Source organism: Saccopteryx leptura, chromosome 11, assembly GCF_036850995.1.
Source record: "Saccopteryx leptura isolate mSacLep1 chromosome 11, mSacLep1_pri_phased_curated, whole genome shotgun sequence".
Taxonomy (NCBI): domain Eukaryota; kingdom Metazoa; phylum Chordata; class Mammalia; order Chiroptera; family Emballonuridae; genus Saccopteryx; species Saccopteryx leptura.
The window spans coordinates 11,102,707-11,118,654 of record NC_089513.1 but is presented as its reverse complement, the minus strand read 5'-3'; the positions used below and the strand labels follow the sequence as shown (position 1 = coordinate 11,118,654).

Below are 15,948 nucleotides of genomic sequence, written 5' to 3'. Positions count from 1 at the left end.
TGAACTTCTTATAGGAACGTATGACTGCCAAAGGATGCAATTCTCAAATTCCTTATTTATTTTTTTGCCATCAACCCAAGGTGTGAGAATGATTAACTTTTGCTAGACTTGACTCCAATGTTGGAAAAAATAAGTAAACTACCGACTCTGCAAAGAAACACTAATTGTACAGAAATAAAGGTTAATGTATTAAATGAATTCTGTTTGCCTAAAAGATTCCCCTTCCATGAACGAGCAATCTACCTTTTTCTTAGCTGAAATAAAAGACTAGGGGAACATCAGCTTATCAGGAACATAAATGAGTGTATCTTGGCATACATGCTGATGGTGACTGCAGGAAAATGTGACTGAAAGGGTGACAGAGATGTCTAGCAATTGCCTTCAGGTGCTCCGGGGATGGGAGTCCCAGAAGCGGCAACCAGCAAGCTCCTAACTCTTCCTGCTAACCTGCTGCAGGTCCAGCCTACAGCTGCGTGACAGGCCCAGAGAAACAGTTCCACTTCCAAAGAAGAGACAGGGGAAATAATAAACAAAGGGTTATTATTTGAAGCATCAGCTAAACACTAGGAAAGGCAGTGGCTTACTGAAGGGTCTTATCTGTTGCCCTGTGGGGGCAGAACTTTCCTCTATCCTTGAGTTTCTTTTGGTTGGTCTAATAATCAAGTAGATATGAGACAGAATAGCAAGAGAAAGTAACCAAATTTAATACATACGTATGTACGGGAACCCCACACACATGAGAGAGTCAGAGGCCCCTCCCTGTCTCTGTGCATGGGAAGTTCAGAGACAGAAAGGGGGGTCAGGTATAGAAGACATTCTGAGCACTGGCTGGGTAGCTCAGTTGGTTAGATGTCGGTCTGATACTCTAAGACTGTGAATTCAATCATTGGTCAGGACACATATAAGAATCAACCAATGAATGCATAAATAAGTAGAAAAATAAATCTACGGTTCTCTCCCTTTCTCTCTCCCTCCCTCTCTCTCACTAAAAAATAAAATTTTTTTCTTTAAAAGAAAAAGACATTCTGAGCTAGGGTTGTGGTAATGCACCTTGAGGGCTTCAAAAGGTCATTTCAGGACTTTCAGTAAATAAAAGTTTGTCCTGTCACATAGGTAGGTCAAAAAATTATCTCTGATCATCTCTTTTATGGCCAGGGCCCCTAATTTAAATTCTTCTAGGTAGTTAATGGGAAGGGCAGAAGTTTCTCCATCCTGATGCTGAAACTGCCCTTGGCCCAAAACAATCCATACACCACAAAAGCACATCTTGGGGTGACTAGTTCTGAACCCCCAAACCATTCATCCCACACATGAGAGACTCAGAGAGAAGGAATACCAGGAATTGGAGTCAGTGTTAGGTAACCTCACTCGGCAGGACGGGACAGGCCTGGCTCCCTCCCCAGCCGCCTGGGCAGGAGCAGACTCACTGGGAGACCTCCCGCATGTCGTGGGGAGGAGCGCGTTGGCCCTGTGCACACAAGCACCCCTGTCACAGCCCTTCCTGCACTTGTGCTCACAACATAGACATGCTCCAGAAGCATCCTGGCTGCGGAAGGACAGAGCAACTCGTCAGCGGGCATCATGTGGTTCCACCAAGAAGAAAAAAAAAATAGGAAGAGCGTAAGCTCATACGAATGCTCCAGACATCGGTGCAACAAGCAACCAAGAGCAGGTCTAGGTTTGTGCATTTTCAAAGTAGCTCTCGAAGGGCCCAGACTGAAATCCTGCAAGCAGCAACCCAGCCGGAACTAGAACCCAACTCTCAAAGCTACTGCTAAGGAATAAACTGAGTCCACCGTTCCTGCAGTACTTACTACTGAGTGCCTGCGTGGGCCTAGCCCTGTGCACCATCTCACCCCTTTATGTAACACTTTATGTAAGCGCCGCAAACACCACGATTTAAGTGTGATTTCTGAAAGATCCCACTACCTTCACACTTAAGTTATATAGTCTAGCCTTCTTGCCTTGATTAAACAGCTCTCTTCTTTACAATAATAATCCCATCCCCAAAAGCAGACCCATAAATAAAGGGCTTGACAAAGCCACACCGTTGCCGCCTCCTGTCTTAGCCTGTCTGCTCTCTCCGGCCTCTTCTCATAGGCTGGCTGGCTGTACGTCTAACCACGTATGTAAAATGTCCACTAAGCCTGACTCAGGATTCCAAACAACAATCACAGAACAAGGATAGGACCCCTCACTAGGATGACCCAACTTGCCCTGGTCCTCCTGGGATTATTCTGGTTTCCAAACAGAAAGTCCCTCCACTCTGGTATCCTCTGAATTCTGGACAAACTGAGCCCAGACCCTAGGAAAAGGTCGTCCCTTACGGAAGTCCTTCCCTTGCCGGGAGGAATGAAGCCACAGGAGAGAAAAGGCTGGTGCCCTTTGGCTGTGGGCTCAGAACCAGCTTTCTCTGTCTTCCTCCTGAGGAGGCCTATCATTTCCAACTCGGGGGCCATTTACACAAAGCTTTATAGGCTCTTCAACGACACAAAAGGAATCCTCATAAATGCCAAAGACTGTTGTAATTTGGATGTGGTTGTTGCCATGGCTAGTTTAAGAGCTTCTTCTGCTTAGACCATGATCATTCATCCCCAGATTCCCAGCCCAGCACAATGGCTGGTGGACGGCAGACACTGAGTAAAATGGACCTGAGTCATAGCTGCCGCTTACGTGGTGCTCCTGGTGTAAGGCAACCCTTTCTGTGCATGACTGCACTCTATAACTCAGCGAGGTCAACTGTCTTCCATTTTACAGGCAAAGAAACAAAGGCTCATTCAGCCTTTATTGCATCAAGGTCATTATGGCAGAACTCACATTTGAACCCAAACCAACCTCGCTTCAAGATATTGTCAACCACTCAACTGAATTAGGATCAAGCGAGGTGGGCATGTCTGGTAAGGGACCAGAATCGAGTGAGAAATGTATCAGGTTCAATTCTTTTATTCTCTGCCCTTTTAGCTTTGCCATCACCTCAAAAGCAGAAATCCAAACTAATTATGAGTTAAGTTCACAGATTAAGCTACAGCACAGCCGGGATCTTAGTTAGAATTGTGCAGAATTATGGCTGACAAATAGTAGGCGCTCAGTATTTAAATGTAATAAACACAATTGTATATCTAAGTCACTGTTGTTCAGTGTCTCCAATGCTGTTACCCCCCACCATAGGAGAATAGGTGAATTCTGAAGCATTAATGTGGAGAAAGCTATAGACAGCCAGGTACTTAACCACAGTTAAAAGTGTCTCTGTATCTGCATTGTTGAATTAGCTGTTACTCACTTAAAATGACAGTAATCCTTCTGTCTCAGACAACAAAGGGGCAAATTCTCTAAACAAAGTAGGGACAAATTTCCAGAGCTCTCCAACCACTTTTAATTGCATATTAACCTGCAGGGAAGCAATTTGCAAACCTACCCCAGAGCAATACAACTGCAAAAGAATACTTTGTTTTGGGGACATTTATCTCAGCTCCATTCACTATTCATCAAACTGAGAACATTTTAATGTTAATATATTCCTGGCCATTTTCTTCAAGCAGCCGAACACATTTCCTCTTTCAGAATAAACACTATCCATAACGATCAGGCCTTCCGGACTGTTCAAGAGCTTCCATCACGTGGATGAGTATTCCAAAATCAAAAGAAGTGAGGTAAACCAGTTGTCTATCACAAAGGCACTTCCAGCCACAAGTTAATTAGGAAGTGAGATGTGATAGCTAGTTGTGGGCAACTGTCACCCATTGGTGTCAAACCCAAACAGCACAGTCTGCTTCTGGAGACGGTGGGGTGACCTAGTGAAGTATAAAGTTACGTTGGTCAAATAAGTTTGTAAAATATGATTTTCATGTTCGCTCGCTTATACTTGGTGTTGGGGCTGGGCAGCGCCAGGTATATGTGGTCTGTGAAATTGCAAATTACCTTGCTGCTTGGGAAGGGCCATTGTTTTGCTAATGTTTGCTGGAGGAGAGGTTTTTTTGTGTGTGTGTTTTTTAATTTTTTATTTTATTTATTCATTTTTAGAGAGGAGAGAGAGAGAGACAGAGAGGGATAGAGAGGAGAGACAGAGAGAGAGAAGGGGGAGGAGCTGGAAGCATCAACTCCCATAGGTGCCTTGACCAGGCAAGCCCAGGGTTTCGATCCGGCGACCTCAGCATTTCCAGGTCGAGGCTTTATCCACTGCGCCACCACAGGTCAAGCCCTGGAGGAGAGGTTTTCATGCCAGAAAGTTTTGAAAAGAGAGGAGTAGTAGAAGAAAGAAGCCATGTTTGCAGAGTGAGAGGAGAGAACGCAGAGTGCTGAAGGAGAAGCCATGTTGGCAGGGAGAGAGTAGGTGTGCAGAGGTGAGAGGCTTTTGCGAGCTCCACTGAGACTGGTGGGGGCTTTGATTCTAGGAGACACTGGGGAAGATTCTCCTGGTTGTGGGACCGGAGAAAGTGTCAGTGGCTTTGGGAGCCCTGTGTGTTTGCTCATGGGCTGGTGTGAGACTTTAATAAAGGAATGGCCCACCATTTTTTGGCTCCACTGTTTCTTTACCGTCTGTTTGAATTCAATGAGAACCTGCATGTGCATGGCCACGACGGCCGTGACTACTGGCCGTACAAGTTCCAATGCTGTTTGTTCTATGTCACTAAAGAGAGAGAGTTTTTGTTTTGGGAGAAGCAGGCAAACTGAAGTCGAAAAACAGACTGTCGATAACAATCCACTGTGTTAGCATGTTGCTTCTCAGCGAGATCATGCACCTCACAACCAATGGCACACTCACTGTAGCCTGGCAGCCCTGAATTGATTCCATTTTTAATCTTTTTTTTTTAATTTTTTTTAAAATTCATTTTAGAGGAGAGAGAAAGGGAGAGAGACAGAGAGGGAGAGGGAGGAGAGAGAGGAGAGAGAGACAGAGAGAGAAGGTGGGGAGGAGCTGGAAGCATCAACTCCCATATGTGCCTTGACCAGGCAAGCCCAGGGTTTCGAACCGGTGACCTCAGCATTTCCAGGTCGATGCTTTATCCACTGCACTGCCACAGGTCAGGCCATTTTTGATCATTATTAATGCAAGTAGGTAGAGCTCTTCAAAGTTAAGTCTAAGTTCGATTAAATCTACAGACCACAGTATCCATAAATCCTTTATCACAGTGGGTCAAAGACTTTGGTGCTATGAATGATTGAGTGTTTTACTCAGCCCTTGCTTTGTATAAACATTGGAGGGACACAAATTGGTCCAACCTGACCCCATCTTTATCTTTTAGGATCTTGCCAAGGAACTGAGCTCCTGCTGGCCCCAATCTCTACATTGCCAGCTGAGCCATGACTGCACAGGTGCTGCTTGCTGGGACTCTTGGGATGTGGAGCCTGATGACAAAGGACATACTGAGACATCTTTTCAATACACTTCCCCTTGGCTTGAGCGAGTTTCTGTTCTTTCCAATTAAATAGAAAGAAAAAGGCATGTCAACCTTAGGTGACAATGCAAGAGAATCCGTGATAAGTGCCCTTTGTAGAAGGAACAAATAAATGTTGAATGAAATGAAAGCTGGGGGCAACTGTGTCAAAGAACTTTGGAGGAGTGAGGGACTGTAAGGTCTAAAGAGATAGAGTTAAGCCCTGGGCCTGGTTGCTAAGAGGGTGGAGCATCATCTCAATACCTCAAGGATGCAGGTTCGATCCTTGGTCAAGGAACATACATACAAGATTCAACCAATGAAAGCATTAATAGGTGGAAAACAAATCAGTCTCTCTCTATATAAAAATTTTTTTTTAAAATAAAATACAAAAAAGCGAAATGAAGAAAGAGACTACACAAAGCATCTTTGAGGAACAGTGGGTTAACCATTCCAGCTAATGGGGCGTCAGAAACCAGGTAGAGTAAGGGTCAAGGTTGAAAAGAAAGTCTGGGCATCAAACTGGGGATAACTTTAAGGAAAGAATATGAACTTATTCCCACCTCCCACCAAAAAACAACGGAAGTCACAGAAGGATACTGAGCAAGAAAACAAACAATTAAGACAGCCTACATCCTAAGGGGGAAGGTATTTTGTAATGTGGGTTGGTAGTGGGCACGCCAGGAGGCGATGGTACCCACTCTAATCACCGAGAGAAACAAGGTTCTCAGCTAGGATATGCAGTCAGGATGGAAATTCCGGAAATGTGGGAACTGACCCTAGGGAAGGGCAGTTAACCTGTTTGTAAACAGAATACCAATATTAATAATATGGGCTTCCCAGTTCCACAGTATCTGTCAAAGCCTTCGCCAAACTCTCATCAATTCTTGTAGAAGCTCAGCGAGGAGGAGTATATCAAGTGTGATTATCTGGATTTGTAAGTGGGAACTAAGCCAGAAAAGCTGCATTTCCCTGGTGGGCAGGAGTAAGACCCGGCAGAGAGAGAGCAGAAGCCTGGAAAGCAGCACCTGTGATTCTGGTCCACCTGGACCTCCCCTACCCCGGACATCTGCGTTGCAATGCCTTTTGTGTGAGAAGGTTCGGCACCCCAGGAAGCCCCTGTGATTTTGAAGGAAGTTTTATCATGCAGGATGTCTGCAGTGAGTTTAATCTATGCAGGAATTAACAAACAAATAAGGCATCTTTTCCTACTCATCCCCTCCCCTCCCAGCGGAGCACAAGTGGCCCCCACAACTCCACAGGGAGTGTCCTCCCAGCCATCCAGGCCCAGAAATCACAGGCAAGAACCACCCAAAGGACATGCAAGTAGCATATACAAGGCTTGAGGCCGCTTCTTCTCCAAACCTTACAGTGACAGTAAGTGGAAAACCAAAAGTGGAAAACCCTTAGACATAAAACAAGTGCTTACTTTATCCACACTCTGATTTTAATCATCGAGGCTGACTCCTGGAACAAACGAGGCCATGCAGAAGGAGCAGGAAAAGCAATGCCTTCCTCCCTCTTGGCTTCCAGGACTTTGTGTCCGGCAGGGCCAGAAGCTACACTCCACAAGTGTTCTCTACCTGGACGGCCGGCTTCATTATGAAATTAAAGCTGTGGGGGGCCAGAGGCCCAACAGAATAGAGAGATGTATTTTAGAGCTTCCCAAATATATTTCAAGACTAGTCCCTCTGGGCTTAATTTTCCCTCTGGCTGGGCCTCGTTCGCAGCCCAGCCTGCATTGGTTCTTGGAGGTCAAGGCTATATCTGGTTCCCTTGCTGGTTTCCTGGCTGCTCCTCTCTCACTTCAGGACCTTTTTGGGTGCAATCTTTTGTCACTCAAGGGATGCTGGACCAGAGGGTTGAGGGCTGCCTCTGTGTTCTCAGTGCGACATGCATACCCTCTAGTCACTGGGACTCGGGGGCTAACACCCTGTTAACTGGGTCACCCATGTACGGAGAGCTGTCTTTGTCAAGAGGACTTCAAGGAGGTGATTACTGAGTCAGAAGCAATACTATTCTGTTAAATCCCATGCTTATGATAAAAGTAAATAAATACAAATTGCATCCTAAAAATTCTAATCCATGCTTGTCTTGGTCACAACATGAACAAAGGTATCTGAGTGACCAGTGTTCTCCACAACAGATTCTACAAGCCACCAACTGCTTGGTCCACAGCCCTTGACAATGCCTATGTCACAGCACCCAACTCCTTGCAGGGAGAGTGCGACAAGGAAGGCCCTAGGACTTAACCACCATCATAGTCACCATGCTTGTGGATGGAAGTACGCATGCCCCAAAGGTCTCTCTCTGGGTGTTTTATCAGTCCTGTGACCAAAAAGAGCTCTTCCCCACATCGCTACTTCCAAACATCAAAGTAACAAGAGGGTGACCCAAGGCTACAAACATCTGACCCCTCTAGGTCCTATCTGTTGCCCTACAGTCTTTGCTAGGTGGGGCCACCTTCTGGGTGGCACTAGGCCCTTTGCCATTTTTTCTATCCTGAGTTGTTCCAAACAAACTCAGGAAGTCTTAGGCAAGAGGCAGATGGTGAGGGAGAGAAAGTCTGTAGGTAACACCTCTCTGTTACATAATGCTAAACACCAAACCTCCCAGAACCAGCCGCAGAAATATCTCCTGGACTAGCACTTCGGAATAAACAACTACTCAAAATAGGCAAAAAGAGAGAAACTTGTAATTTTTTAATTTGATAACCAGTATACAGTCATTATAGTTTGGGGTGACCCCAGATTCTTTACAATATGTATCATTCATTCATTCAACTGATACTTGTGTAACGGCCGATACTGACAAAGCACCGAGCGAGGGCCAGCAGGTACACACTTCATGACCTTGTCGAGGCCACGTCCCTGGTGTACATCATTATGTTCTCCTCACCCACATCCCGCTCTCCCTTGTGGGTACCAGAAATATTGACTTGTGGATAACATGGCCACAGGACTAGTCCTGGCCTTTAAAGCAGTGTCAGTCACTTCCAGGTCAGCTCATGTCATGACTAGAACAAGATCCTCTTGCTTCCTTTCCAAAGCTGCAGTGATCTTGCCATCATGCTCAAGATCACACCTCCATCAGTTTGGGTCCCTGAGTGACTGCAGTGAGCAGGGCCCACCTGCTGACCACAGTGGACACAGAGCACAGAAGAGAGAAACTGTACTCAGCGAAGTTCTTTGTTACAGCAGAATAACCTATCTTGCCGATACATTACTGTGTAAAAGACAGAAACCTGCAAAGCCCCCACACACACTTCTGTTTTCTAAATCAGATCATACAGGAAAAACAGAATTTGTTCCAAAATTAAAGTGCAGAAGAGACGGACTACAACCGTGAAACATAGAGGTTGCCAACAGGATAGCCAGATTCAAACAACTGGGAAAGAGCAAGGAATGAAAACAGAATGACCTTTCAACAACAGTGAAATTTAACCATTCATGAAATTCAGCTGAAGAGTTTAAAGGCTATGAAGAGAAGGTCACCTTCTAACAACAGGTCCAGTCATTCACAAAGTAGTGAGTTCCCCAATCAAAGAGGCATTTAATTAAAGGCTAGATAATCATATGCCCCCTCCTCAGAAATCCAATACTACTCTGTTTCTCTCTCTCTCTCTCTAGCTTCCACTGAACTTAACTAGAATCAAGTAATCATTTTCCCATGACCCTGTGAGCTCCCTGAAGGTGGTTCATTTTTATGTCTCCACACCCCACCCTCACCCCTGACCCTGATCACAAAGCCCATTATCTAATTATCTTTCAGGTGCTTGATAAACATCTGCTGAATAAATCAAATGAATGTTGTAGAAAGCCATGGAGGCAAAGGTTGGTCTAATAACCTCTAGGGCCGCCCCCAACCTAATGCTAAACATACTACTGCAGACATCTGTAGGATGGAGAGCCTCCACCTAAAAAATAAAAATAAAGATGAACATCAATACAACACTTTAGAATGATTTATTACTGTACACAATCTAAAACCACAGTGAAACCTGACACTGCACTATAGCCATCTTTGTTCCTAGACGTGTATTTACATGTGGAGGCAGCTGCTTCCCCATTTGGAAGTGTGTGTGTGAGGTGTCTATTTTTCTATTTAAAAAAAAGAAAGAAAGAAAAGAAACACCACACCCTTTGTTTCTATTGCATTATTACACTCCCTATTACCCCATCACGTGGTTTTTTTCTCCTTACAGGCACACAGGACACACCCTGCATTATTGCTGACATAAAAATTACTTGTCAAAATACCTCTATTTCTAACACCATTACAAATCTGATCTAAAGCCTTGGCTTTTGTTCCAGCTGGGACTGGAGAACTCACCAACTTCTCCTAGTGAACCCTGCATGCTTTGAGCAGAAGGACAAATGGCAGTGTCACTTACACTTTTTAAAGTCACCTTTCAAAACCTTTCCTAGAGGTGAATGGCAAATCTTACAAGTTTTATTTTATTTATTGACTGTTTAATTTTATTTATTTATTATAGAGAGAGAGGAAGGAGGAAGAAGAGAAATAGGCACAGAGAGAGAGAGATCAATTTGTTGTTTCACTTATTTATGCATTCATTGGTTAACTCTTGTGTGTGTCCTGACCAGGTATCCAATCTGCAACCTTGGCATATCCATAGGACACTCTAACAAATTGAGCTATCCGGCCAGGGCTTTAGCCTATTTTTTTAAGCAATTTGGGGGTAAAATGGTGAAGAGAGAATCTGCCACAGATAACGTGCTGCTTCTACTACTGCAGAGCAAGTGAGAGCACCAGTGACCTTTGGTCCTCAGCAACCCTTTCTTCCTACAAGACAAACCCCGAGTCCATTTCCAGACCCGTGTTTTATCCCCTGCAACTTGTGCAGGACGCGGGACTCTGCCTTCTAGGAGAGAATGCCAATGCCAAGGTGTCCTAATACGTCTGAAGGTTACGTTTTCATTGAGCTCTATCAAGATAACCCCAGATCTGGTTAGCCTGACATCAAAAGAGACCTATCCTTGGAAAGAAAAGAACAGGCCAGAGTTTTTGGAAAAGAACCTACAACCTAAAGATAAAATGCAGACTGAGAGCCTAATGGTTCACAGGTTTATAAATGGAAACTTAACTAAAGCTCTGTTTTCTGTTCTTTCTGCTTCTCCCCCCCACCCCAAGGGCCCTCCCTCCCACCTCCCAGTAACTTACACCTGGCACATTGATTGTGCAAACACAATGACAAGGAATGGATGAGGGAGAGAAGTTATTTCGTAAGAAAGTCACTACATTTGACCAGTGCCCTAATTGAGTGCTGGGTCAAATTTATAATCAGTGCCTTATGATTGATAATGCCTTTTCAACAAACACTATCCCACTGAAGCTAAAATATATTACTACCGATAAGAAAGCAGGCATGTATTCAAACCCCACATTCAGATGCAGCTGCCTATGTACTGGTTATGTGAAAATGCTCATCAAAAGAACCGAGGTGGCATTTATACGACCCCAAAGGCACCCTGCCTGCCCTAGATGACTTCTCCAAAAGAAAGGTTTAAAGTCACGGACAATTTCTCTCCAGAGCCCCCACTCCTGTGCCACAGATAGGAACGGAATGGTGTGATGCAAAAACCACCCAAGCGGCCCCGTGCAAACGCTGTTGGCCCAAATGACCCAGAGACACCAGGCAGCTACTCAAGATGATTGGGGGTTACCTGAATCTGTCACCGAGTCCCTTTCACCCCCTTCCGCGTGCTGACATCAAGTGGAAACGGTACGCGTTTGGGAAGCAAGAGGCCGACAAGCAGGAAGCACAATTGAGTCTGAGCTTTGTTCAGCCTGCAGTGAAATACATGCAGTAAGGGTTAGATACGCGCAGCAGAGAAAGAAATCTGAGCATCCTCCCGGCCAGTGGCGGTGCAGTGGGTGCACGGAGCGGGTGGGGGAAGGCGGCCGAGGTGTGGAGGGCTAGTAGGCTGTGGAGGAGGCGGAAGCTGCCTAATTGTCTCTATAGAATAAATATCCATCCCCCCCCCCCCGCACCCTCTGCAGTCTCCCCCGCCCCCCAAGTTCTCCTCTGGTGGTAGTGCTTCTGCTAGCAACTGTAATCCCTCAAGAAAGATAGACAAGGAAGCGCAGAATAACATCTTGGGGCAAATACACGCTAGTGAAATATCTAGGTAAACCTGGTTATATGGGAATGCGGGGCGCCCAGTCACCGGTCCAGACAGACACACTCACCGGTCCAGACAGACACACCAGCGCTGCACTCGCAAGCATCCGTCTTCCTTCACGCCTTCCTCCACCTCATCAAGTGAACTGTCACTCCGTTTTGCCTATTTCTCTACTCTTCTCCAAATCATGCCACGCTACCCCCACCCGCCCCCACCTTAGGAGGGATCTGGGGGTGCCCCTTCTCGAGTAGCGTTCCACAAATCCAGCCTGCTTTGTCTTGCCGCTGCCCTTCCAGGAGCAAGAGCCCCAGGCGCATGGGTTTGCACAAAAGACCCCCAACATCTAGCCCACCACTGTGCCTTCTTCTCCTGAGAGAGACCGCGGGGCCGCACAGGGGCGCGCGAGGGCAACTTCTGCAGGTGGGGAAGGCGCTCAACAAGGGGCTGCCAGAGGACCTACTCGGGTGTGCGGGGTGGAGGCGCAGCTGGGGCGCGCAGCGCCGGCAGGCTACAGCTCCTCAGGACCGGAGCTCCAGGGGGCATCCGAGGACTCACAGAGCCGCCGACAGCGCCATTCCCCACCCCACCGCCTTGCCTAGCCTCAGCTGACAGCCCAACTCAACCAGCGCTCAGGACAAATGGAACTCCAGAGACCACCTCCCCGCGCCCCGGGGCCTCCCCTCCGTGAAACCCCTTTGGTCCCACCACCCTTGTCCACCAGCCAAAAGGTACCGGGCCAATACACCAGGCGGCGGCTCCCCTTTCCCGCGTCCCTGCTCTGGGTGCGGCTGCGCGGGGGGCGCAGACATCCCAGCGCGCCCCTCTCGCCGCCCGGGATCCAGGGTAGGCAGAGGAGAGAAACAAACCGAAACTCACCGAGTTCTCTCGGCAGCAGGCTCGGGCGCTCTCTACAGCGGCAGCGGCGGTGGTAGCATCGCCGGGTGATCCCAGCGCGCCCGCCACCCGCTCTGCTAGACACGCGGGGCGCCGGAGCAGGGCGAGCGCCAGGAGCGCGGCCTCGGAGTCTGCAGCCCCTGCTCCCTGCCCCGCCCTTGGGGAGGCGCCCCACCTGCCCCACCGCCCTCCACGATCCCAGCCGGACACTGCAGCCAGGCGCTCGGCAGCGAGCGGGAGCTTTTGTGTCACCGCCCACACTGAGACACCAAAGGGGGTGGGGGCGGGAGGCCGGGCTCCGCTCCCCGCGGCACCGCCCCTCCACGGCGGCTCCACCTCCTCCTGTCCCCTCCTCCTCCCCCGTTTGTCCCCACGGCTGTAGGTCCTGCGGGAATGGCAAACCACCCCAGCGGTGGGGAGCTGCCTCCCCTATCTCGTGCTCTCCCTCGGCCTTGCCCCCATGGGCCGAACCTTGGCGGGGACCTCGACGTTGTCTTTTCCACGCGCACCAGGGGGCCTGAGTTGGAATCAAGTATAGGAGGAGGCCGAGCTCAGCCGGCAGAAGGACAGGGCGGAGGGGGCGGGGGCTGGGGACGAAGCCGGCGGGAACCAGTCTGCTACTCTGGACCCGGGACCTAGTGAGGGAGGAGTTGAAATTGTCACGTTTCCAGAAACTGTCTGGATCCGCGTCACCGCACATACTTTTTGGCTGACCCTTGAAGTTCACGTTGTTAGACCGGGGCGGGACCTGTTTTCGTGGACCAGAGGCCCAGATACGGTTCTGCACGGTCTGGCTCCCTTGGATGGGGTAGGGGAGAGCAGGAAGGTGCAAGTCCTGAGGGTTCTGTGACAGCGCCAACCACCAGACCTCCGGCCAACCCTAATCTCCACCTTAAAACTGAAGTCCTCCGGTAGGGACGTGCTTAGAATGTCTAGTTCCTCCAAGAAAGCCTAAAGGCACAGTCCTTGCTGCAAAATAGGAAAATGGATGAGGGAGGTCGCTGGTGGAGGCCAGTTTCCCCGCTCTCTGGTTTGAAAGGGTTTCTATGCAGAATGAAGACCCAGAACTCGGTTCTATGACTGGGGGAAAAAAGGTAAGCCTGCCGACTTTCCCTGGAGCTGCCACACAAGGTTCAGTGGAGTGGTCCCTTCGTCGCCTTTCCCAGCTGCCCGGATGGAGCTATCTCTATGTCCTCCAGTCCTGTCCAAAAGGAAGGATCTGCCATTTAACCTCTCCTAAGAACTCAGGGAAGTACTTCTGCCAAGATGGTGAAAAGGAAACCCTGTGAACCAAATGGGAAATCTACGTGACCTACCGAAATTCCTAATGTATCCAACTCAACTGACCATCCTTGTCTTGTCCCACAAATAAAACCTGTTATAGTGTTTCCAAATGTGGTGTCACCTAGCACATCCTGAAATGAGGCACCTAGACACATAAAGCTTGAGGAATGTCAGTCCTCTCCAAGGTTTCCAATGACAGCATTCACCTAGCTAATCCCTGTGCTTTTGTTCTCTGAAGTTCCGTTTTCTACTGCACCCTTGGCAGGAGTGGAAGTTATATGAGTGCTTTAAAAGCCTAAAACAGTGGTCGGGAACATTTTTGGCTGAGAGAGCCATGAACGCCACATATTTTAAAATGTAATTCCTTGAGAGCCATACAACGGATCCATGTATGTTACGCATTATCCAATAAAAACTTGGTGTTGTCCCAGAGGACAGCTGTGATTGGCTCCAACCACCCGCAACCATGAACATGAGCGGTAGGAAATGAATGGATTGTAATACATGAGAATGTTTTATATTTTTAACATTATTTTTTTATTAAAGATTTGTCTGCGAGCCAGATGCAGCCATCAAAAGAGCCGCATCTGGCTCACGAGCCATAGGTTCCCAACCCCTGGCCTAAGAGATCCCAGAGTAGAAGACTTCAAGAGTATTTTCAGCCTAAACTTTAGGACAGAAAAGATTTTTTTTTTTTAATGAGAAGCTAATGAGAGTATTAAAAACTCAGATGTTGGCCAGGAGCTTGGAATAGGACAGTGAGTTATAACAACCCAAGATTTTACTAGGAAAATTTAGCCCAGAAATATTATGATTATCCAAGAGTGACTTTAAAGACTACTTTTAAGAAGCTAATTTCAGGGATCAGTAATGATTTCAAAATGTTTAAACTTTGTTCAGCTGCTTTCAAAGCGATTCTCTGGGCAGATCCAAGCATTCAGCGTGGTGTGGGTAAAGTGCTACCATCCTTAGCTATCATTCCCGGTGGCTGGTATTTTAATTCACATAGCATCATGGGTGTTCTGTGTTTCGTCCAGTCTTGCAAAGCTGTCACACAGGAAAGGTTAATTAACTGGGGCAGACTAGGATAAGCCCATTCCTAAGACTAGTCAGGAGGTCAGTACTGGGGCAGGCAGCAACAGTCTGAGGCAGGGAAGGGACAGGCAACAACATGTCCTGAAAACAGACGCTTCAGTGAGGCAGTTCCAGGAGCAAGGTGGCTGGAACCAGGTCGCGTTCAGAGCTGCAAGCTCAAAGCTTCCAGAATCCCACTCCAGACAGAAGCACTGCCCATGCCTGGGAATGAGACAGGATCCCAGGTCTTGATAAAGTAGATTGTCAGGGTGGGGCCCCAGCGCTGGGGAGAAAGATAAGTAGAGGTTGGTTCATGAATTCATTTAACAGCTATTCCTTGAGTTTGGACTAAGAATCGGGAACCAGGCTGTAGGTTTAAGACAGAGAAGAAAACAGGCCCAAATTCCTGCCTTCACAGAACTTACAGTCTGTAGTATGGGGTAAAGTGCTTCCATCCTTGGCCATCCATTCCCACTGGCTGGTATTTTAATTCACTTAGCATCATGGGTGTTCTGCCAAGGAAGCAGAGAATACACAACATTAAAAATAAGTTTGACAGTAAAAAGGGGGAGGGGAGAAAATCAAGCACAAAAGGGGGTTCCGAAGACTCCAGTGGAAAAGGGCTGGAGATTTAGCTCCGTGGTCAAGGAGGTGCCTCTTGAGCTGAGAGCCGAAGGAAGTGAGGTGACAAGCCATGCCAGTCACAAGGGAAGACTTCCTGTTATCAGAGTGCAGAGGGTCTGTTCAGGCAGACCTTGGCGAGTCTGTGAGTTCGGTTCCAGATCAGCACAATCATCTTCTTTTTCTGGTGGAGGGTCTTGCCTTCAGTTTGTTAAAAAAAGAAAAAAAAAAAAAAAAAAGAAGAAGGAAAAGAAAAGAACAGAAAGCAACCTCTATGAAGTACAATAAAGCCAAGCACAATAAAATGGGGCATGCTTGTACTTCCCCAAGGACAAAGGCTGAGAGACTGGAACTGGGTCACAAGGTCAGTCAGACCAATAGCAGAGATTGATGCTTAGTTGCCTGAGGTTGAATTTAAACTGCTCAAATCACAGCAGGGCTGAGTTCTTATCTCTGTACCTGCAGCAAGGAGCACAGGTGCTTATAAATTTTTACTGAGCTAAGTCCTTCAATCTTCAAGGACCTGCGTGGGGCAGAGACAAGGTGACCCTACAATA

General features: G+C 47.5%; 1 protein-coding gene across 2 annotated transcripts in view; it reads right to left on the bottom strand.

Annotated features, from left to right (window-relative positions):
* The window catches only part of RNF152 (ring finger protein 152), a 63,943-nt gene extending 51,244 nt beyond the window's left edge, over positions 1-12,699 (bottom strand). Inside the window, exons 1-2 of one of the 2 annotated variants that reach the window (XM_066353473.1) lie at positions 12,395-12,698; positions 11,060-11,183 (exon numbers count right to left, since the gene is read on the bottom strand). The gene's annotated coding sequence lies outside the window, so the exon portion shown is untranslated. Of the gene's footprint in view, positions 1-11,059; positions 11,184-12,394 lie in introns of both variants that reach the window. The other variant, XM_066353474.1, reaches the window with a different exon arrangement.
* Between the last annotated feature and the right edge of the window lie 3,249 nt (positions 12,700-15,948).